Source organism: Ipomoea nil, unplaced genomic scaffold (genome assembly GCF_001879475.1).
Source record: "Ipomoea nil cultivar Tokyo-kokei standard unplaced genomic scaffold, Asagao_1.1 scaffold2144, whole genome shotgun sequence".
Taxonomy (NCBI): Eukaryota; Viridiplantae; Streptophyta; class Magnoliopsida; order Solanales; family Convolvulaceae; genus Ipomoea; species Ipomoea nil.
Genome location: NW_017618572.1, coordinates 6,737,947 through 6,761,157, shown reverse-complemented (window position 1 = coordinate 6,761,157; position 23,211 = coordinate 6,737,947). Strand labels below are relative to the sequence as shown.

The 23,211-nt window shown below is 30.9% G+C and overlaps 14 non-coding genes across 14 annotated transcripts; all 14 read left to right on the top strand.

The window, feature by feature from the left end:
- The first annotated feature begins 318 nt into the window (after nt 1-318).
- On the top strand, nt 319-391 carry TRNAF-GAA. The gene has a single exon. It is a non-coding gene; the product is annotated as a tRNA-Phe (tRNA).
- Nucleotides 392-1,824: 1,433 nt separating this feature from the next.
- TRNAF-GAA lies at nt 1,825-1,897 on the top strand. The gene has a single exon. It is a non-coding gene; the product is annotated as a tRNA-Phe (tRNA).
- Nucleotides 1,898-3,366: 1,469 nt separating this feature from the next.
- On the top strand, nt 3,367-3,439 carry TRNAF-GAA. The gene has a single exon. It is a non-coding gene; the product is annotated as a tRNA-Phe (tRNA).
- A 3,009-nt stretch (nt 3,440-6,448) lies between these two features.
- Nucleotides 6,449-6,521, top strand: TRNAF-GAA. Its single transcript has one exon. It is a non-coding gene; the product is annotated as a tRNA-Phe (tRNA).
- Nucleotides 6,522-7,953: 1,432 nt separating this feature from the next.
- On the top strand, nt 7,954-8,026 carry TRNAF-GAA. Its single transcript has one exon. It is a non-coding gene; the product is annotated as a tRNA-Phe (tRNA).
- Nucleotides 8,027-10,501: 2,475 nt separating this feature from the next.
- On the top strand, nt 10,502-10,574 carry TRNAF-GAA. The gene has a single exon. It is a non-coding gene; the product is annotated as a tRNA-Phe (tRNA).
- Nucleotides 10,575-10,665: 91 nt separating this feature from the next.
- Nucleotides 10,666-10,737, top strand: TRNAE-UUC. The gene has a single exon. It is a non-coding gene; the product is annotated as a tRNA-Glu (tRNA).
- Nucleotides 10,738-12,048: 1,311 nt separating this feature from the next.
- Nucleotides 12,049-12,121, top strand: TRNAF-GAA. Its single transcript has one exon. It is a non-coding gene; the product is annotated as a tRNA-Phe (tRNA).
- Nucleotides 12,122-12,213: 92 nt separating this feature from the next.
- On the top strand, nt 12,214-12,285 carry TRNAE-UUC. The gene has a single exon. It is a non-coding gene; the product is annotated as a tRNA-Glu (tRNA).
- Nucleotides 12,286-13,591: 1,306 nt separating this feature from the next.
- On the top strand, nt 13,592-13,664 carry TRNAF-GAA. Its single transcript has one exon. It is a non-coding gene; the product is annotated as a tRNA-Phe (tRNA).
- Nucleotides 13,665-15,314: 1,650 nt separating this feature from the next.
- TRNAE-UUC lies at nt 15,315-15,386 on the top strand. Its single transcript has one exon. It is a non-coding gene; the product is annotated as a tRNA-Glu (tRNA).
- Nucleotides 15,387-16,699: 1,313 nt separating this feature from the next.
- On the top strand, nt 16,700-16,772 carry TRNAF-GAA. Its single transcript has one exon. It is a non-coding gene; the product is annotated as a tRNA-Phe (tRNA).
- Nucleotides 16,773-18,145: 1,373 nt separating this feature from the next.
- On the top strand, nt 18,146-18,218 carry TRNAF-GAA. Its single transcript has one exon. It is a non-coding gene; the product is annotated as a tRNA-Phe (tRNA).
- Nucleotides 18,219-18,310: 92 nt separating this feature from the next.
- TRNAE-UUC lies at nt 18,311-18,382 on the top strand. The gene has a single exon. It is a non-coding gene; the product is annotated as a tRNA-Glu (tRNA).
- The last annotated feature ends 4,829 nt before the right edge of the window (nt 18,383-23,211 follow it).

Sequence of the window (23,211 nt, the reverse complement as noted above, 5' to 3'; positions counted from 1 at the left end):
TAGATACATAGATATAAAGAAAGGAAATGTCATAGTTTTTTATGCTTACATTAGACTTTATAATAATTATAGAGGTGTTATTAAAGATGATTGGTTTTGGCTTGTGGCAACAATTGAATCATGCACAAGAGATGTTTGGTGTAGTGTAATGAAATCGGTTTGTTTCTCATAAACGTAATCATCGTTGCTATGTTTTAACTTTTAATCAGAGTTTCAAGACGCAATAATGACTATTCGAAGCAATATGTGGAACATAATAACTTATGGTTAAAAAAAGATAAAAGTTCGTTTATTAAGAATATAAAGTTTCTATGAGCTGCGGGGATAGCTCAGTCGGGAGAGTGTTAGACTGAAGATATGAAAGTCACGTGTTCGATCCACGTTCACCGCAACTTAGTTTCTATGGTTTCAAAATGTATAGCATACAATTATAAGTTAATAATTTGTAATAGATAATTTTCAATAGACGATCCACAGAAGTGTTCCGTTGTCGTCTAGCGGTTAGGATATCTGGCTTTCACCCAGGAAACTCGGGTTCAATTTTCGGAAACGGAAGATTTCATATCTATCAATTTAAGGAAGATTTGTAGTGCAAAGTATGGTTTAATGTATTTGTTTAGACGTCTCGGATTGCTTAAATACATTTTCCTTTATTTCTTTCTTTATAAATAAAATCAATCTATAAAAGTAATATCGTTAAAAATATCTCATAGAGATATTTTAAATTCACTCATATTGATATATTTTTTCAATATATTCTTACAATAAATGTGTGATATAGTAATAATATAGATGACGTATGATGACTTACTGTACCAACAATAGTGGGTTAATGAGTATGCGTTGGTAATTTAATGAACTTGTAATAATGCTTCGGACGAGCATATATGACTTAATGAACTTGTAGTGGTGACTTTTTTTTTTTTTTCAAAGGACTTGCTGTAGTGACTTAATCAACTTGCAATTGTAATTTAACGAACATGCAATAATATCTAGATAAACTTGTAAATTTACTTAATGGAATTGTAATAATAGTAACTAAAAGATCAAACAATTAGGGATGGGAATTTCGATTGACAGTTCGGGTCCTTTTTTTCCTCGGTTTGATTTATATTTTGTCAGTTTTGAAAAGACGAAACCATTCTATTTAACATTGTAGTTTAGTTTGGTTCGGTCGATTTGAGAACATTAACATTCTCTAGTTCTTTAGCGCAATTAATTAAATAATTAATTTTTATTAATTTAACATTTAAAATCCAATCAACACGAAAATGATGCATATCTCAAATTTCTCAATCAATAATGAGTCCGAACAACAACACAACACTACATATTTAAAAATCCAATGTCCAAACATAACACAAAACTTAATTCAAATTACATGATACCGATATAAGTGTATAATTGAAATATAAAATCGAGATTTAGAAAATTGAGAATTTAGTAATTAGTAATTAGTATATATACTCGGGTAATTTTCCAAATTTAAAAACATTTAGTTACAGTTAGATACATAGATATGAAGAAAGGAAATGTCATAGTTTTTTATGCTTACATTAGACTTTATGATAATTATAGAGGTGTTACTAAAGATGATTGGCTTTGGCTTGTGGCAACAATTGAATCAGGCACAAGAGATGTTTGGTGTAGTGTAATGAAATCGGTTTGTTTCACATGAACGTAATCATCGTGGCTATGTTTTAACTTTTATTCAGAGTTTAAAGACGCAATAATGACTATCTGAATCAATATGTGGAACATAATAACTTATGGTTAAAAAAAGCTAAAAGTTTGTTTATTAAGAATGTAAAGTTCCTATGAGATGCGGGGATAGCTCAGATGGGAGAGCGTCAGACTGAAGATTTGAAGGTCACGTGTTTGATCCACGTTCACCGCAAGTTGGTTTGTATGGTTTCAAAATCTAAACCATACAATTATAAGTTAATAATTTGCAATAGATGATTTTCAACAGATGATCTGTGGAAGTGTTTTGTTGTTGTCCAGCGGTTAGGATATCTGGCTTTCACCCAGGAGACCCGGGTTCAATTCCTAGCAACGGAAGATTTCATATCTATATCAATTTAGAGAAGATTTGTAGTGCAAAGTATGGTTTAATGTATTTGTTTGGACGTCCTGGGTTTGCTTCCCAAGTCATGTTGCTAATATAATAAACAAAGCATTGCTTAAATACATTTTCCTTTATTTCTTTCTTTATAAATAAAATCAATCTATAAAAGAAATATCATTAAAAATATCTCATAGAGATATTTTAAATTCACTCATATTGATATATTTTTTAAATATATTCTTACAATAAATGTGTGATATAGTAATAATATAGATGACCTATGATGACTTACTGTACCAACAATAGTGGGTTAATGAGTATGCGTTGGTAATTTAATGAACTTGTAATAATGCTTCGGACGAGCATATATGACTTAATGAACTTGTAGTGGTGATTTTTTTTTCAAAGGACGTCCTGTAGTGACTTAATCAACATGCAATTGTAATTTAACGAACATGCAATAATATCTAGATAAACTTGTAAATTTACTTAATGGAATTGTAATAATAGTAACTAAAAGAACCAACAATTAGGGGTGGGAATTTCGATTGACAGTTCGGGTCCTTTTTTCCTCGGTTTAATTTATATTTTTTCAGTTTTGAAAAGACAAAACCATTCTATTTAACATTGTAGTTTAGTTTGGTTCGGTCGATTTGAGAACATTAACATTCTCTAGTTCTTTAGCGCAATTAATTAAATAATTAATTTTTATTAATTTAACATTTAAAATCCAATCAACACGAAAATGATGCATATCTCAAATTTCTCAATCAATAATGAGTCCGAACAACAACACAACACTACATATTTAAAAATCCAATGTCCAAACATAACACAAAACTTAATTCAAATTACATGATACCGATATAAGTGTATAATTGAAATATAAAATCGAGATTTAGAAAATTGAGAATTTAGTAATTAGTAATTAGTATATATACTCGGGTAATTTTCCAAATTTAAAAACATTTAGTTACAGTTAGATACATAGATATGAAGAAAGGAAATGTCATAGTTTTTTATGCTTACATTAGACTTTATGATAATTATAGAGGTGTTATTAAAGCTGATTGGCTTTGGCTTGTGGCAACAATTAAATCAGGCAGAAGAGATGTTTGATGTAGTGTAATGAAATCGGTTTGTTTCACATGAACGTAATCATCGTGGCTATGTTTTAACTTTTAATCAGAGTTTAAAGACGCAATAATGACTATCCGAATCAATATGTGGAACATAATAACTTATGGTTAAAAAAGGCTAAAAGTTTGTTTATTAAGAATGTAAAGTTCCTATGATATGCGGGGATAGCTCAGTTGGGAGAGCGTCAGACTGAAGATCTGAAGGTCACGTGTTCGATCCATGTTCACCCCAACTTAGTTTGAATGGTTTCAAAATGTAAACCATACAAGTATAAGTAAATAATTTCCAATAGATGATTTTCAACAGACGATCCATTGAAGTGTTCCGTTGTCGTCCAACGGTTAGGATATCTGGCTTTCACCCTGGAGATTCGGGTTCAATTCACGGCAACGGAATATTTCATGTCTATCAATATAGAGAAGATTTGTAGTGCAAAGTATGGTTTAATGTATTTGTTTAGGCGTCTCGGGTTTTCTTCCCAAGTCATGTTGCCAATATAATAAACCAAACATTGCTTAAATACATTTTCCTTTATTTCTTTCTTTATAAATAAAATCAATCTATAAAAGAAATATCGTTAAAAATATCTCATAGAGATATTTTAAATTCACTCATATTGATATATTTTTTAAATATATTCTTACAATAAATGTGTGATATAGTAATAATATAGATGACCTATGATGACTTACTGTACCAACAATAGTGGGTTAATGAGTATGCGTTGGTAATTTAATGAACTTGTAATAATGCTTCGGACGAGCATATATGACTTAATGAACTTGTAGTGGTGATTTTTTTTTTCAAAGGACGTGCTGTAGTGACTTAATCAACATGCAATTGTAATTTAACGAACATGCAATAATATCTAGATAAACTTGTAAATTTACTTAATGGAATTGTAATAATAGTAACTAAAAGAACCAACAATTAGGGGTGGGAATTTCGATTGACAGTTCGGGTCCTTTTTTCCTCGGTTTAATTTATATTTTTTCAGTTTTGAAAAGACAAAACCATTCTATTTAACATTGTAGTTTAGTTTGGTTCGGTCGATTTGAGAACATTAACATTCTCTAGTTCTTTAGCGCAATTAATTAAATAATTAATTTTTATTAATTTAACATTTAAAATCCAATCAACACGAAAATGATGCATATCTCAAATTTCTCAATCAATAATGAGTCCGAACAACAACACAACACTACATATTTAAAAATCCAATGTCCAAACATAACACAAAACTTAATTCAAATTACATGATACCGATATAAGTGTATAATTGAAATATAAAATCGAGATTTAGAAAATTGAGAATTTAGTAATTAGTAATTAGTATATATACTCGGGTAATTTTCCAAATTTAAAAACATTTAGTTACAGTTAGATACATAGATATGAAGAAAGGAAATGTCATAGTTTTTTATGCTTACATTAGACTTTATGATAATTATAGAGGTGTTATTAAAGCTGATTGGCTTTGGCTTGTGGCAACAATTGAATCAGGCAGAAGAGATGTTTCGTGTAGTGTAATGAAATCGGTTTGTTTCACATGAACGTAATCATCGTGGCTATGTTTTAACTTTTAATCAGAGTTTAAAGACGCAATAATGACTATCCGAATCAATATGTGGAACATAATAACTTATGGTTAAAAAAGGCTAAAAGTTTGTTTATTAAGAATGTAAAGTTCCTATGATATGCGGGGATAGCTCAGTTGGGAGAGCGTCAGACTGAAGATCTGAAGGTCACGTGTTCGGTCCATGTTCACCCCAACTTAGTTTGAATGGTTTCAAAATGTAAACCATACAAGTATAAGTAAATAATTTCCAATAGATGATTTTCAACAGACGATCCATTGAAGTGTTCCGTTGTCGTCCAACGGTTAGGATATCTGGCTTTCACCCTGGAGATTCGGGTTCAATTCACGGCAACGGAATATTTCATATCTATCAATATAGAGAAGATTTGTAGTGCAAAGTATGGTTTAATGTATTTGTTTAGGCGTCTCGGGTTTTCTTCCCAAGTCATGTTGCCAATATAATAAACCAAACATTGCTTAAATACATTTTCCTTTATTTCTTTCTTTATAAATAAAATCAATCTATAAAAGAAATATCGTTAAAAATATCTCATAGAGATATTTTAAATTCACTCATATTGATATATTTTTTAAATATATTCTTACAATAAATGTGTGATATAGTAATAATATAGATGACCTATGATGACTTACTGTACCAACAATAGTGGGTTAATGAGTATGCGTTGGTAATTTAATGAACTTGTAATAATGCTTCGGACGAGCATATATGACTTAATGAACTTGTAGTGGTGATTTTTTTTTTCAAAGGACGTGCTGTAGTGACTTAATCAACATGCAATTGTAATTTAACGAACATGCAATAATATCTAGATAAACTTGTAAATTTACTTAATGGAATTGTAATAATAGTAACTAAAAGAACCAACAATTAGGGGTGGGAATTTCGATTGACAGTTCGGGTCCTTTTTTCCTCGGTTTAATTTATATTTTTTCAGTTTTGAAAAGACAAAACCATTCTATTTAACATTGTAGTTTAGTTTGGTTCGGTCGATTTGAGAACATTAACATTCTCTAGTTCTTTAGCGTAATTAATTAAATAATTAATTTTTATTAATTTAACATTTAAAATCCAATCAACACGAAAACGATGCATATCACAAATTTCTCAATCAATAATGAGTCTGAACAACAACCCCAAACTACATATTTAAAAATCCAATTTTCAAACATACCACAAAACTTAATTCAAATTACAAGATACCGATCTAAGTGTATAATAGAAATAAAAAATCGGGATTTAGAAAATTGAGAATTTAGTAATTAGTTTTTAGTATATATACTCGGGTAGTTTTCCAAATATAAAAACATTTAGTTACAGTTAGATACGTAGATATAAAGAAAGGAAATGTCATTGTTTTTTATGCTTACATTAGACTTTATAATAATTATAGAGGTGTTATTAAAGATGATTGGTTTTGGCTCGTGGCAACAATTGAATCATGCACAAGAGATCTTTGGTGTAGTGTAATGAAATCGGTTTGTTTCTTATAAACGTAATCATCGTTGCTATGTTTTAACTTTTAATCAGAGTTTGAAGACGCAATAATGACTATTCGAAGCAATATGTGGAACATAATAACTTATCGTTAAAAAAAGATAAAAGTTCGTTTATTAAGAATGTAAAGTTTCTATGAGATGCGGGGATAGCTTAGTCGGGAGAGCGTTAGACTGAAGATATGAAGGTCACGTGTTTGATCCACGTTCACCGCAACATAGTTTCTATGGTTTCAAAATGTAAAGCATACAATTATAAGTTAATAATTTGCAATAGATGATTTTCAATAGACGATCAATGGAAGTGTTCCGTTGTCGTCCAGCGGTTAGGATATCTGGCTTTCACCTAGGAAACCCGGATTCAATTTTCGGCAACGGAAGATTTCATATCTATCGATTTAGGGAAGATTTGTAGTTCAAAGTATGGTTTAATGTATTTCTTTAGACGTCTCGGATTGCTTAAATTCATTTTCCTTTATTTCTTTCTTTATAAATAAAATCAATCTATAAAAGTAATATCGTTAAAAATATCTCATAGAGATATTTTAAATTCACTCATATTGATATATTTTTTCAATATATTCTTACAATAAATGTGTGATATAGTAATAATATAGATGACGTATGATGACTTACTGTACCAACAATAGTGGGTTAATGAGTATGCGTTGGTAATTTAATGAACTTGTAATAATGCTTCGGACGAGCATATATGACTTAATGAACTTGTAGTGGTGACTTTTTTTTTTTCAAAGGACTTGCTGTAGTGACTTAATCAACTTGCAATTGTAATAGAACGAACATGCAATAATATCTAGATAACCTTGTAAATTTACTTAATGGAATTGTAATAATAGTAACTAAAAGAACCTACAATTAGGGCTGGGAATTTCGATTGACAGTTCGGGTCCTTTTTTTTCCTCGGATTGATTTATATTTTTTAGGATTTGAAAAGACGAAACCATTCTATTTAACATTGTATTTTAGTTTGGTTCGGTCAATTTGAGAACATTAACAATCTCCAGTTCTTTAGCGCAATATTTTAATTAATTATTTTTTATTTATTTAACATTTAAAATCCAATCAACACGAAAACGATACATATCTCAAACTTCTCAATCAATAATGAGTCCGAACAACAACACAACACTACATAATTAAAAATCCAATGTCCAAACATAACACAAAACTTAATTGAAATTACAAGATACCGATATAAGTGTACAATAGAAATAAAAAATCGGGATTTAGAAAATTGAGAATTTAGTAATTAGTAATTAGTATATGTGGACTCGGGTAATTTTCCAAATATAAAAACATTTAGTTATAGTTAGATACATAGATATGAAGAATGGAAATGTCATAGTTTTTTAATCTTACATTAGACTTTATAATAATTATTGAGGTGTTATTAAAGATGATTGGCTTTGGCTTGTGGCAACAATTGAATCATGCACAACAGATGTTTGGTGTAGTGTAATGAAATCGGCTTGTTTCTCATGAACGTAATCATCGTGTCTATGTTTTAACTTTTAATCAGAGTTTGAAGATGCAATAATGACTATTCGAAGCAATATGTGGAACATAATAACTAATGGTTAAAAAAGCTAAAAGTTCGTTTATTAAGAATGTATAGTTTTTATGAGATGTGGGGATCGCTCAGTTGGGAGAGCGTCAGACTGAAGATCTGAAGGTCACGTGTTCGATCCACGTTCACCGTAAGTTAATAGATAATCTGTGTGGAAGTGTTTCGTTGTCGTCCAACGGAAGATTTCATATCTATCAATTTAGAGAAGATTTGTATCGCAAAGTATGGTTTAATGTACTTGTTTGGACGTCTTAAATACATTTTCCTTTATTTCTTTCTTTATAAATAAAATCAATCTATAAAAGTAATATCCTTAAAAATATCACATAGAGATATTTTAAATTCACTCATATTGATATATTTTTTCAATATATTCTTACAATAAACGTGAGATATAGTAATAATATGGATAACCTATGATGACTTACTGTACCTACAATAGTGGGTTAATGGGTATGCGTTGGTAATTTAATGAAATTGTAATAATGTTTCGGACGAACATATATGGCTTAATGAACTTGTAGTGGTGACTTTTTTCTTTTTTTTTTTTTTTTCAAAGGACTTACTATAGTGACTTAATCAACTTGCAATTGTAATTTAACGCACATGCAATAATATCTAGATAAACTTGTAAATTTAGTTAATGGAATTGTAATAATAGTAACTAAAAGAACCTACAATTACGGGTGGGAATTTCGATTGACAGTTAGGGTCCTTTTTCTCCTCGGTTTGATTTATATTTTTTCAGTTTTGAAAAGACGAAACCATTCTATTAAACATTGTAGTTTAGTTTGGTTCGGTCGATTTGAGAACATTAACATTCTCTAGTTCTTTAGCGCAATTAATTTATTAATTAATTTTTATTAATTTAACATTTAAAATCCAATCAACACGAAAACGATGCATATCTCAAATTTCTCAATCAACAATGAGTCCGAACAACAACACAACACTACATATTTAAAAATCCAATGTCCAAACATAACACAAAACTGAATTCAAATTACATGATACCGATCTACGTGTATAATAGAAATATAAAATTGGGATTTAGAAAATTGAGAATTTAGTAATTAGTAATTAGTATATATACTCGGGTAATTTTCCAAATATAAAAACATTTAGTTACAGTTAACACATATATATGAAGAAAGGAAATGTCATCGTTTTTTATGCTTACATTAGACTTTATAATAATTATAGAGGTATTATTAAAGATGATTGGCTTTGGCTTGTGGCAACAATTGAATCATGCACAAGAGATGTTTGGTGTAGTGTAATGAAATCGGTTTGTTTCTCATGAACGTAATCATCGTGGCTATGTTTTAACTTTAACAGCACGTTTGGTTCACGGAATGAATTTGGAGGGAATAGGAATCCTATTCCACATGGAATGGAATAGGTAAGGAATAGAATATGAATTGTATTCCGTTGTTTGGTTGGCTGAAGGAATAGACTTTAGTAATTGTATTCCAGTGTTTGGTTGGTTAAAGGAATAGAAATGGAATAGGTTTTAAAGACATAAATACCCTTATACATAATAATAATAATAATAATAATAATAATAATAATAATAATAATAATAAATATGATTATGATATACTGAATGTTATATATATATATATATATATATATATATATATATATATATATATATATATATATATATATATATATATATATATATATATATATTTATATTTATATTTATATTTGTACTTATATATATGTATATGTATGTGTGTGTGAGAGAGAGAGAGAATAACAATGACAATAATAATAATAATAATAATAATAATAATAATAATAATAATAATAATAATAATAATAATAATATTAATAATAATAATAATAATAATAATAATTATTATTATTATTATTATTATTATTATTATTATTATTATTATTATTATTATACAAATACATATTTATTTTTATATTTATTTTCTCACTTATCCCACATCGGTTGGAGAAGTAAGGAATGGAGCCTTGAGACTCCTATAAAAGGAGCCTCAAGGCTCCATAATTTCAATTGCAATGCTCATCCGCTAGGCAAGCTTGCAATGCCCATCCGCTAGGCATGCAGATGAGCAGACTACTTAATTAGGAGCCAAGGCTCCATAATTAAGGAGTCTTATACAGTTAATTTTTGTTATTTACATATATATATATATCGATAGATTGCTGGATAAAAATTATAATTAATTGAATATATACATTTATATAATACACTATATTTATTAAGTACATATAAATATTATATAATGTGCAAAGGGTATTTTTGGTATTTGTGATATAAAAGCTATTCCCAAGGGCATGGGAATAGCTAATACCAAGGTCCCCCCTAGGAATGGCTATTCCCCATGCGAAGGTAATAGCTCATTCCTAGGCATGCTATTCCCATGGCAAAATGATCCAACCAAACGATGGAATAGGTCTATTCCAAGGAATGTTATTCCATTCCTGACCTATTCCATGAACCAAACATGCCATTAATCAGAGTTTGAAGACGCAATAATAACTATTCGAAGCAATATGTGGAACATAATAACTTATGGTTAAAAAAGCTAAAAGTTCTTTTATTAAGAACGTAAAGTTCCTATGAAATGCGGGGATAGCTCAGTTGGGAGAGCGTCAGACTGAAGATCTGAAGGTCACGTGTTCGATCCACGTTCACCGCAACTTAGTTTGTAGGGTTTCAAAATGTAGACCATACAATTATAAGTTAATAATTTGCAATAGATGATTTTCAACAGAAGATAATGGAAGTGTTCCGTTGTCGTCCAGCGGTAAGGATATCTGGCTTTCACCCAGGAGACCCGGGTTCAATTACCGGCAACGGAAGATTCCATGTCTATAAATTTAGAGAAGATTTAAAGTGCAAAGTATGGTTTAATGTATTTGTTTAGACGTCTCGGGTTTGCTTCCCAAGTCATGATGCCAATATAATAAACCAAACATTGCTTAAATACATTTTCCTTTATTTCTTTCTTTATAAATAAAATCAATCCATAAAAGTAATATCGTTAAAAATATCTCATAGAGATATTATAAATTCACTCATATTGATATATTTTTTCAATATATTCTTACAATAAACGTGTGATATAGTAATAATATAGATAACCTATGATGACTTACTGTACCTACAATAGTGGGTTAATGAGTATGCGTTGATAATTTAATGAACTAGTAATAATGTTTCGGACGAGCATATATGACTTAATGAACTTGTAGTGGTGACTTTTTTTTTTTTTTTTCAAAGAACTTGCTGTAGTGACTTAATCAACTTGCAATTGTAATTTAACGAACATGCAATAATATCAAGATAAACTTGTAAATTTACTTAATGGAATTGTAATAATAGTAACTAAAAGAACCTACAATTAGGGGTGGGAATTTCGATTGACAGTTCGGGTCCTTTTTTTCCTCGGCTTGATTTATATTTTTTCAGTTTTGAAAAGACGAAACCATTCTGTTTAACATTGTAGTTTTGTTTGGTTCGGTCGATTTGAGAACGTTAACATTCTCTAGTTCTTTAGCGCAATTAATTAATTAATTAATTTTTGTTAATTTAACATTTAAAATAAAATCAACACGAAAACAATGCATATCTCAAATTTCTCAATCAATAATGAGTCTGAACAACAACACAACACTACATATTTAAAAACCCAATGTCCAAACATAACACAAAACTTAATTCAAATTACATGATACCGATCTACGTGTATAATAGAAATATAAAATCGGGATTTAGAAAATTGAGAATTTAGTAATTAGTACTTAGTATATATACTCGGGTAATTTTCCAAATATAAAAACATTTAGCTACAGTTAGACACATAGATATGAAGAAAGGAAATGTCATAGTTTTTTATGCTTACATTAGACTTTATAATAATTATAGAGGTGTTATTAAAGATGATTGGCTTTGGCTTCTGGCAACAATTGAATCATGCACAACAGATGTTTGGTGTAGTGTAATGAAATCGGCTTGTTTCTCACGAAAGTAATCATCGTGTCTATGTTTTAACTTTTAATCAGAGTTTGAAGATGCAATAATGACTATTCGAAGCAATATGTGGAACATAATAACTTATGGTTAAAAAAGCTAAAAGTTTGTTTATTAAGAATGTAAAGTTTTTAAGAGATGCGGGGATAGCTCAGTTGGGAGAGTGTCAGACTGAAGATCTGAAGGTCACGTGTTCGATCCACGTTCACCGCAACTTAGTTTGTATGGTTTCAAAAAGTAAACCATACAATTATAAGTTAATAATTTGCAATAGATGATTTTCAACAGATGATTCATGGAAGTGTTCCGTTGTCGTCCAGCGGTTATGATATCTGGCTTTCACCCAAGAGACCCGGGTTCAATTCCCGGCAACGGAAGATTTCATGTCTATCAATTTAGAGAAGATTTGTAGTGCAAAGTATGGTTTAATGTATTTGTTTAGACGTCTCGGGTTTGCTTCCCAAGTCATGTTGCCAATATAATAAATCAAACTTTGCTTAAATACATTTTCCTTTATTTCTTTCTTTATAAATAAAATCAATCTATAAAAGTAATATCGTTAAACATATCTCATAGAGATATTTTAAATTCACTCATATTGATATATTTTTTCAATATATTCTTACAATAAACGTGTGATATAGTTATAATATAGATAACCTATGATGACTTACTGTACCTACAATAGTGGGTTAATGAGTATGCGTTGGTAATTTAATGAACTTGTAATAATGCTTCGGACGAGCATATATGACTTAATAAACTTGTAGTGGTGACTTTTTTTTTTTCAAAGGACTTGCTGTAGTGATTTAATCAACTTGCAATTGTAATTTATCGAACATGCAATAATATCTAGATAAACTTGTAAATTTACTTAATGGAATTGTAATAATAGTAACTAAAAGAACCAACAATTAGGGGTGGGAATTTCGATTGACAGTTCGGGTCCTTTGTTTCATCGATTTGATTTATATTTTTTCAGTTTTGAAAAGACGAAACCATTCTATTTAACATTGCAGTTTAGTTTGGTTCGGTCGATTTGAGAACATTAACATTCTCTAGTTCTTTAGCGCAATTAATTAAATAATTAATTTTTATTAATTTAACATTTAAAATCCAATCGACACGAAAACGATGCATATCTCAAATTTCTCAATCAATAATGAGTCCGAACAACAACACAACACTACATATTTAAAAATCCAATGTCCAAACATAACACAAAACTTAATTCAAATTACATGATACCGATATAAGTGTATAATTGAAATATAAAATCGGGATTTAGAAAATTGAGAATTTAGTAATTAGTAATTAGTATATATACTCGGGTAATTTTCCAAATTTAAAAACATTTAGTTATAGTTAGATACATAGATATGAAGAAAGGAAATGTCATAGTTTTTTATGCTTACATTAGACTTTATGATAATTATAGAGGTGTTATTAAAGATGATTGGCTTTGGCTTGTGGCAACAATTGAATCATGCACAACAGATGTTTGGTGTAGTGTAATGAAATCGGCTTGTTTCTCATGAACGTAATCATCGTGTCTATGTTTTAACTTTTAATCAGAGTTTGAAGATGCAATAATGACTATTCGAAGCAATATGTGGAACATAATAACTTATGGTTAAAAAAGCTAAAAGTTCGTTTATTAAGAATGTAAAGATTTTATGAGATGCGGGGATAGCTTAGTTGGGAGAGCGTCAGACTGAAGATCTGAAGGTCAGGTGTTCGATCCACGTTCATCGCAAGTTAGTTTGTTTGGTTTGAAAATCTAAACCATACAATTATAAGTTAATAATTTGCAATAGATGATTTTCAATAGATGATTTTCAACAGATGATCTATGGAAGTGTTTTGTTGTCGTCCAGTGGTTAGGATATCTGGCTTTCACCCAGGAGACCCGGGTTAAATTCCCGGGAATGGAAGATTTCATATCTATCAATTTTGAGATGATTTGTAGTGCAAAGTATGGTTTAATGTATTTGTTGGACCTCCCGGGTTTGCTTCCCAAGTCATGTTGCCAATATAATAAACCAAACATTGCTTAAATACATTTTCCTTTATTTCTTTCTTTATAAATAAAATCAATCTACAAAAGAAATATCGTTAAAAATATCTCATAGAGATATTTTAAATTCACTCATATTGATATATTTTTTAAATATATTCTTACAATAAACGTGTGATATAGTAATAATATAGATGACCTATGATGACTTACTGTACCAACAATAGTGGGTTCATGAGTATGCGTTGGTAATTTAATGATCTTGTAATAATGCTTCGGACGAGCATATATGACTTAATGAACTTGTAGTGGTGACTTTTTTTTTTTTTCAAAGGACTTGCTGTAGTGACTTAATCAACTTGCAATTGTAATTTAACGAACATGCAATAATATCTAGATAAACTTGTAAATTTATTTAATGGAATTGTAATAATAGTAACTAAAAGAACCAACAATTAGGGGTGGGAATTTCGATTGACAGTTCGGGTCCTTTGTTTCATCGGTTTGATTTATATTTTTTCTGTTTTGAAAAGACGAAACCATTCTATTTAACGTTGCAGTTTAGTTTGGTTCCGTCGATTTGAGAACATTAACATTCTCTAGTTCTTTAGCGCAATTAATTAAATAATTAATTCTTATTAATTTAACATTTAAAATCCAATCAACACGAAAACGATGCATATCTCAAATTTCTCAATCAATAATGAGTCCGAACAACAACACAACACTACATATTTAAAAATCCAATGTCCAAACATAACACAAAACTTAATTCAAATTACATGATACCGATCTAAGTGTATAATAGAAATAAAAAATCGGGATTTAGAAAATTGAGAATTTAGTAATTAGTTTTTAGTATATATACTCGGGTAGTTTTCCAAATATAAAAACATTTAGTTATAGTTAGATACGTAGATATAAAGAAAGGAAATGTCATTGTTTTTTATGCTTACATTAGACTTTATAATAATTATAGAGGTGTTATTAAAGATGATTGGTTTTGGCTCGTGGCAACAATTGAATCATGCACAAGAGATCTTTGGTGTAGTGTAATGAAATCGGTTTGTTTCATATAAACGTAATCATCGTGGCTATGTTTTAACTTTTAATCAGAGTTTGAAGATGCAATAATGACTATTCGAAGCAATATGTGGAACATAATAACTTATGGTTAAAAAAGCTAAAAGTTCGTTTATTAAGAATGTAAAGTTTTTATGAGATGCGGGGATAGCTCAGTTGGGAGAGTGTCAGACTGAAGATCTGAAGGTCAGGTGTTTGATCCACGTTCACCGCAAGTTAGTTTGTATGGTTTCAAAATCTAAACCATACAATTATAAGTTAATAATTTGCAATAGATGATTTTCAACAGATGATCTATGGAAGTGTTTCGTTGTCGTCCAGCGGTTAGGATATCTGGCTTTCACCTAGTAGACCCGGGTTCAATTCCCGGCAACGGAAGATTTCATATCTATCAATTTAGAGATGATTTGTATTGCAAAGTATGGTTTTAATGTATTTGTTTGGACCTCCCGGGTTTGCTTCCCAAGTCATGTTGCCAATATAATAAACCAAACATTGCTTAAATACATTTTCCTTTATTTCTTTCTTTATAAATAAAATCAATCTACAAAAGAAATATCGTTAAAAATATCTCATAGAGATATTTTAAATTCACTCATATTGATATATTTTTTCAATATATTCTGACAATAAGCGTGTGATATAGTAATAATATAGATGACCTATGATGACTTACTGTACCAACAATAGTGGGTTAATGAGTATGCGTTGGTAATTTAATGAACTTGTAATAATGTTTCGGACGAGCATATATGACTTAATGAACTTATAGTGGTGACTTTTTTTTTTTTTTTTTCAAAGGACTTGCTGTAGTGACTTAATCAACTTGCAATTGTAATTTAACAAACATTCAATAATATCTAGATAAACTTGTAAATTTACTTAATGGAATTGTAATAATAGTAACTAAAAGAACCTACAATTACGGGTGGGAATTTCGATTGACAGTTCGGGTCCTTTTTTTCCTCGGTTTGATTTATATTTTTTCAGTTTTGAAAAGACGAAACCATTCTATTTTACATTGTAGTTTAGTTTGGTTCGGTCGATTTGAGAACATTAACATTCTCTAGTTCTTTAGCGCAATTAATTAATTAATTAATTTTTATTAATTTAACATTTAAAATCCAATCAACACGAAAACGATGCATATCTCAAATTTCTCAATCAATAATGAGTCCGAACAACAACACAACACTACATATTTAAAAATCCAATGTCCAAACATAACACAAAACTTAATTCAAATTACATGATACCGATATAAGTGTATAATTGAAATATAAAATCGGGATTTAGAAAATTGAGAATTTAGTAATTAGTAATTAGTATATATACACGGGTAATTTTCCAAATTTAAAAACATTTAGTTATAGTTAGATACATAGATATGAAGAAAGGAAATGTCATAGTTTTTTATGCTTACATTAGACTTTATGATAATTATAGAGGTGTTATTAAAGATGATTGGCTTTGGCTTGTGGCAACAATTGAATCATGCACAACAGATGTTTGGTGTAGTGTAATGAAATCGGCTTGTTTCTCATGAACGTAATCATCGTGTCTATGTTTTAACTTTTAATCAGAGTTTGAAGATGCAATAATGACTATTCGAAGCAATATGTGGAACATAATAACTTATGGTTAAAAAAGCTAAAAGTTCGTTTATTAAGAATGTAAAGTTTTTATGAGACGCGGGGATAGCTCAGTTGGGAGAGCGTCAGACTGAAGATCTGAAGGTCAGGTGTTCGATCCACGTTCACCGCAAGTTAGTTTGTATGGTTTCAAAATCTAAACCATACAATTATAAGTTAATAATCCCGGCAACGCAAGATTTCATATCTATCAATTTAGAGATGATTTGTAGTGCAAAGTATGGTTTAATGTATTTGTTTGGACCTCCCGTGTTTGCTTCCCAAGTCATGTTGCCAATATAATAAACCAAACATTGCTTAAATACATTTTCCTTTATTTCTTTCTTTATAAATAAAATCAATCTTCAAAAGAAATATCGTTAAAAATATCTCATAGAGATATTTTAAATTCACTCATATTGATATATTTTTTCAATATATTCTTACAATAAGCGTGTGATATAGTAATAATATAGATGACCTATGATGACTTACTGTACCAACAATAGTGGGTTAATGAGTATGCGTTGGTAATTTAATGAACTTGTAATAATGCTTCGGACGAGCATATATGACTTAATGAACTTGTAGTGGTAACTTTTTTTTTTTTTCAAAGGACTTGCTGTAGTGACTTAATCAACTTGCAATTGTAATTTAATGAACATGCAATAATATCTAGATAAACTTGTAAATTTACATAATGGAATTGTAATAATAGTAACTAAAAGAACCAACAATTAGGGGTGGGAATTTCGATTGACAGTTCGGGTCCTTTGTTTCATCGGTTTGATTTATATTTTTTTAGTTTTGAAAAGACGAAACCATTCTATTTAACATTGCAGTTTAGTTTGGTTCGTTCGATTTGAGAACATTAACATTCTCAAGTTCTTTAGCGCAATTAATTAAATAATTAATTCTTATTAATTTAACATTTAAAATCCAATCAACACGAAAACGATGCATATCTCAAATTTCTCAATCAATAATGAGTCCGAACAACAACACAACACTACATATTTAAAAATCCAATGTCCAAACATAACAAAAAACTTAATTCAAATTACATGATACCGATCTACGTGTATAATTGAAATATAAAATCGGGATTTAGAAAATTGAGAATTTAGTAATTAGTAGTTAGTATATATACTCGGGTAATTTTCCAAATTTAAAAACATTTAGTTATAGTTAGATACATAGATATGAAGAAAGGAAATGTCATAGTTTTTTATGCTTACATTAGACTTTATGATAATTATAGAGGTGTTACTAAAGATGATTGGCTTTGGCTTGTGGCAACAATTGAATCATGCACAACAGATGTTTGGTGTAGTGTAATGAAATCGGCTTGTTTCTCATGAACGTAATCATCGTGTCTATGTTTTAACTTTTAATCAGAGTTTGAAGATGCAATAATGACTATTCGAAGCAATATGTGGAACATAATAACTTATGGTTAAAAAAGCTAAAAGTTCGTTTATTAAGAATGTAAAGGTTTTATGAGATGCGGGGATAGCTCAGTTGGGAGAGCGTCAAACTGAAGATCTGAAGGTCAGGTGTTCAATCCACGTTCACCGCAAGTTAGTTTGTATGGTTTCAAAATCTAAACCATACAATTATAAGTTAATAATTTGCAATAGATGATTTTCAACAGATGATCTATTGAAGTGTTTCGTTGTCGTCTAGCGGTTAGGATATCTGGCTTTCACCCAGGAGACCCGGGTTCAATTCCCGGCAACGGAAGATTTCATATATATCAATTTAGAGATGATTTGTAGTGCAAAGTATGGTTTAATGTATTTGTTTGGACCTCCCGGGTTTGCTTCCCAAGTCATGTTGCCAATATAATAAACCAAACATTGCTTAAATACATTTTCCTTTATTTCTTTCTTTATAAATAAAATCAATCTACAAAAGAAATATCGTTAAAAATATCTCATAGAGATATTTTAAATTCACTCATATTGATTTATTTTTTCAATATATTCTTAAAATAAACTTTTGATATAGTAATAATATTGATAACCTATGATGACTTACTGTATCTACAATAGTGGGTTAATGAGTATGCATTGGTAATTTAATGAACTTGTAATAATGTTTCGGACGAGCATATATGACTTAATGAACTTGTAGTGGTGACTTTTTTCTTTTCTTTTTTTTTTTTCAAAGGACTTGCTGTACTGACTTAATCAACTTGCAATTGTAATTTAACGAACATGCAATAATATGTAAATAAACATTTCATGTCTATCAATTTAGAGAAGATTTGTAGTGCAAAGTATGGTTTAATGTATTTGTTTAGACGTCTCGGGTTTGCTTCCCAAGTCATATTGCCAATATAATAAGCCAAACATTGCTTAAATACAAAACTTAATTCAAATTACATGATACCGATCTAAGTGTATAATAGAAATATAAAATCGGGATTCAGAAAATTGAGAATTTAGTAATTAGTAATTAGTATATATACTCGGGTAATTTTCCAAATATAAAAACATTTAGTTATAGTTAGATACATAGATATGAAGAAAGGAAATGTCATAGTTTTTTATTCTTACTTTAGACTTTATAATAATTATAGAGGTGTTATTAAAGATGATTGGCTTTGGCTTGTGGCAACAATTGAATCATGCACAAGAGATGTTTGATGAGCCAAATGTATTTTGTAGACCCCAATTTTATTTTATTTAAGTCAGTTCTGGTTCACAAAGTATAGTGCACCACTGCCATGAAGCCTTCATGAAGTCTACGTGAAAGCAGTTTGAATGAAGAATAAATGAAAGCGTGATCATAGCTAAATACATTTATGAAGCATTAAGTTACCAAAGCTTGTGATGGATGAGATGGTAGAAGACTTGTTGAAGCATGCCTAATGTGAGATGATCCATAGTTTAATTCTTATTTGAAGTAATTTTGGTGTAAAGATGAATTGTTATCGTGAAGTAGCAATATCAGGAGATGATGTCACAAAGAAAATATCATGATAGTAATACTATCATGAAAGAACAATTTTATATCATGATAGGCAAAATTTTCGGATGATGATGTCACTACTATCGGGTGATGACGTCACAGTGTGGTATGGCCAGTGGAGAACACGTGGAAGAGACAAGACAAAAGAATTTAAGTCTTGGGTTGTATCAATTAGTTGCCCAGCCGAGATGGAAGAAACCTTGCTAATTAAAGCAAATGGTCCATAGTTTGATTTCCACATGAAGTAATTTTATGAAAACATGATATTGGTCCATGATATACAACGGAATGTGATATCTGGTCCATGATATAAAATGGAACATGATATCAGGTCCATGATACAAAGTGGAACATGATAGCTAGCTCATGATATGAAATGGAACATGATATATATAGTCCATGATACAAGGTGGAACATGATACACTATTGGGACATAACATCATCAAAATGAGCTATGACATCATCATAGAATTAGACAGAAACATTCTTTTGAAGCTCTGTTTCTGCAGAAGAAGTCGAAGGAGAAGAAGAAGCTGATATACGAAGGAAATCTTTTTAATACTCAAGCAAGAATCAGCAGATAAATTATTTGATCAACTTGGCACATCAGATCAATAATTCAACAAAAGTCATGCCAGAGAAATTCAAATTTGGAGGCTACCCATTCCAAAGAAAAGCTTTGTCAGATTAAAGGAGAACAACGGCAAGATTTCTCAAAATCTTCTGACAGACGGCGAAATGATTTTTGCAGACCAAGTTGGCATAATTATTTGATCAACTACAATTCAAATTGGACGATCAAGATCGAAAGTTGATCAACGGACAAATAGCTTTCTTTGGCTATAAAATGCCCAAGCAAACTTGAAGACAGGAACAACTTGAATACGGCTGAAAAACAAAGTGAAAAGCAAGCAATATTCAAATCAGCCAAGAAGCAATATATTGAGCTATACACGATTAAATTCAAGTCTGAGTGAGAGAAAAATTATTTCATTGTAAATCTTCTACTGAGTGTAGAAAAGGGGTAGAGTAACTGGAGAGAGAGTGAAAAACCCAGTTGGAGTGTAGCTTTGTGCGTAGCACTCGGTTGTAAAGGGTAGAGTAACAAGAGGAGCTTGTGAAAACCCGGTGAGAGCGTAGCTTTGTGCGTAGTTCTCGTGGTGTAGGAGTACAGCTTGGCGCGAAGTACTCGGGAAGGCAGAGTAACAAGAGGAGCTTGCGAAAAACCTTGGTGGAGTGTAGCTTTGTGCGAAGCACTCGGAGAAGTGTCGTTGGCCACTTATTCACTATTGTATCTGGGTGATCGAAGAATAGTGAATTTCCTCCTTGAAGTAAAAGGAGAAGAGTGGACTAGGAGGACTACACCACCTCTGAACCACTATAAATCTCTCTCTCTATTTACTTACTGCTCATATATATTTCGTGCATGCTTATATTATCTGTGAACTAACCCGTTACGGTTTATTGCGTATTTTTATCTGTCTGGGTTTGATAGTTCCCTCGTTTGCATGCAAGTGAAATTTTATATACATCATCCTACATCTATATTAAGTGTTTCTAACGTGATGCATGTATAGAATCTCTCTTTGAGCACTACATAATTAAAGCATAACACTTTGCCGTTACATTTTTCGCTGTGCACACTCTAAGTTGTTATACTTGTTTATGCTTGTTACTTAGAGTTGAAGTTACCAAAGTGTTGTTTGCAAAAGAAGTTGAAAAAGTTAGAGAAGTCTATTCACCCCCCCTCTAGACTTCTCGCCACCCTTTCGAGACCAACAAGTGGTATCAGAGCGGTTGTCTATTTGAGTCAATTTTGACTGCTAGACAGATCTCAAAATCTTCAAGATGAAGAGAGATATGGTTCTCGCTCAAAATTTGCTTTTCTCACTTAACAAATTTGATGATTGGAAAATTCGAATGCAGGTGCACTTATCTGCTTTAAATGACGAAATGTGGGAAGTTATCACAAATGGTCCTATCCAAATTATGGAAGCTAATACCGCTACCCCACGAGATCCAAATGCTCCACGATATATTCCAAAGCCAAAAATGGAGTGGACAAGCGAAGATACGGGGCGAAATAACTTGGACAATATTGCCAAGGACATTTTGTTCAAAGCAGTCGATGACACCATCTTTCCAAAAATTCGAAAGTGCACCACAGCAAAAGAAATATGGGATACACTTATCGGTATCGGTGAAGGCGATGAGAAAGAAAAAGACAACAAACTAACCATTGCCATGAAGAGGTTCGAAGATTTCAAAATGCTACCGAACGAAAGCATCACCGACATGGAAGCTCGATTGATCAAAATACTTGGAGAAATCACGAATCTGGGAAAAACCATTACCCAGAAAGAAATATCGCTCAAAGTGTTACACGGACTACCTACAAATTGGGATATGAAGGTGACCGCAATGCGCGATCATAGAGATCTAAGGACATTATCTACGGATAAACTCTTTAGTGATCTATAGGCGTATGAGTTCGAGATGAAGACACGAAATGAAGAAGAACGTGATGAACGAACATCCGCACTGATGGCCGAACAACCTTCCTCATCAAGGTCAGTCGTAAATAATGATTTTTTATCTGACGAACAATTTTCTCTATTTGTTAGAAAATTCAGGAAGTTCATGCGAAAGAACAAAGGATCACCACAAGGAAATTCTTTTCGGGAGAATAGAAGATCAAGAAGAGAATCTACGGAAAAAAACACAAGTGTGTGTTACAATTGTAGAAAGCCTGGACACTTTATGGCCGAATGTCCACATCCCAAAGTGAACAAAAATTCGAATACTTCTAACTCTCCACAGGTTGAGTACAAGTCGAAAGAAAAGAAATTCAAAAAGGACAAACGGAAGGCACTAATAAGCGATCCGCCAGAAGCAAGCGAATCCGAAGAATCATCCAGTGACGAGAGTGATTCATCACAAGAAGATACGGCACTTTTATGTTTAGTCGGAAAGACACCCGAACATGAGGAATGTCTAATGGCGCGCGAAATCGATGAAGAGGTATCTTCTAGTTCCTTTAGTTCCTTTAGTTCCGTTGACACTTCTTTCGAGACTCAAAAATCTTTTCAAAGTCTTATGGAAGATTGTCAAAAGGTCATGGCCACTAATACTCAAATCAAAGAGCGCAATAATACGTTAATCCTTGAAAAGGAAGAAATGACACAAAAATTGCAAAATGCTCTAAATGAAATGAGTAACTTGAAAACCGAAAATATTCGACTTCAAGAAGAGTGCAAAGCTAGAGAGGTTAGAGAACATAACCTTCGGGAAGTAATCGCATCATTTACGCATTCATCCAAAATAATGGATAAAATGGTAAGCATGCAAAAACCCGCTGGAGATAAAGCCGGACTAGGCTACGATCCATCATGTTCTAAAACCCCTCAAAAGTTGACTAATTCTACTACTACTTTAATTAATAAAGTTCCAGTGGTAAAATTTGTAAAAAGTCAACACAGCACAATGAGACAAGGAGTTGGAAACAAAATTAATGCCCAGAAAATTGTTGCAAGGCCGAATCAACACAGTGATATCTTGGCAAGACAACAAAATTTTAAAAGGCAAAAATTTGTAT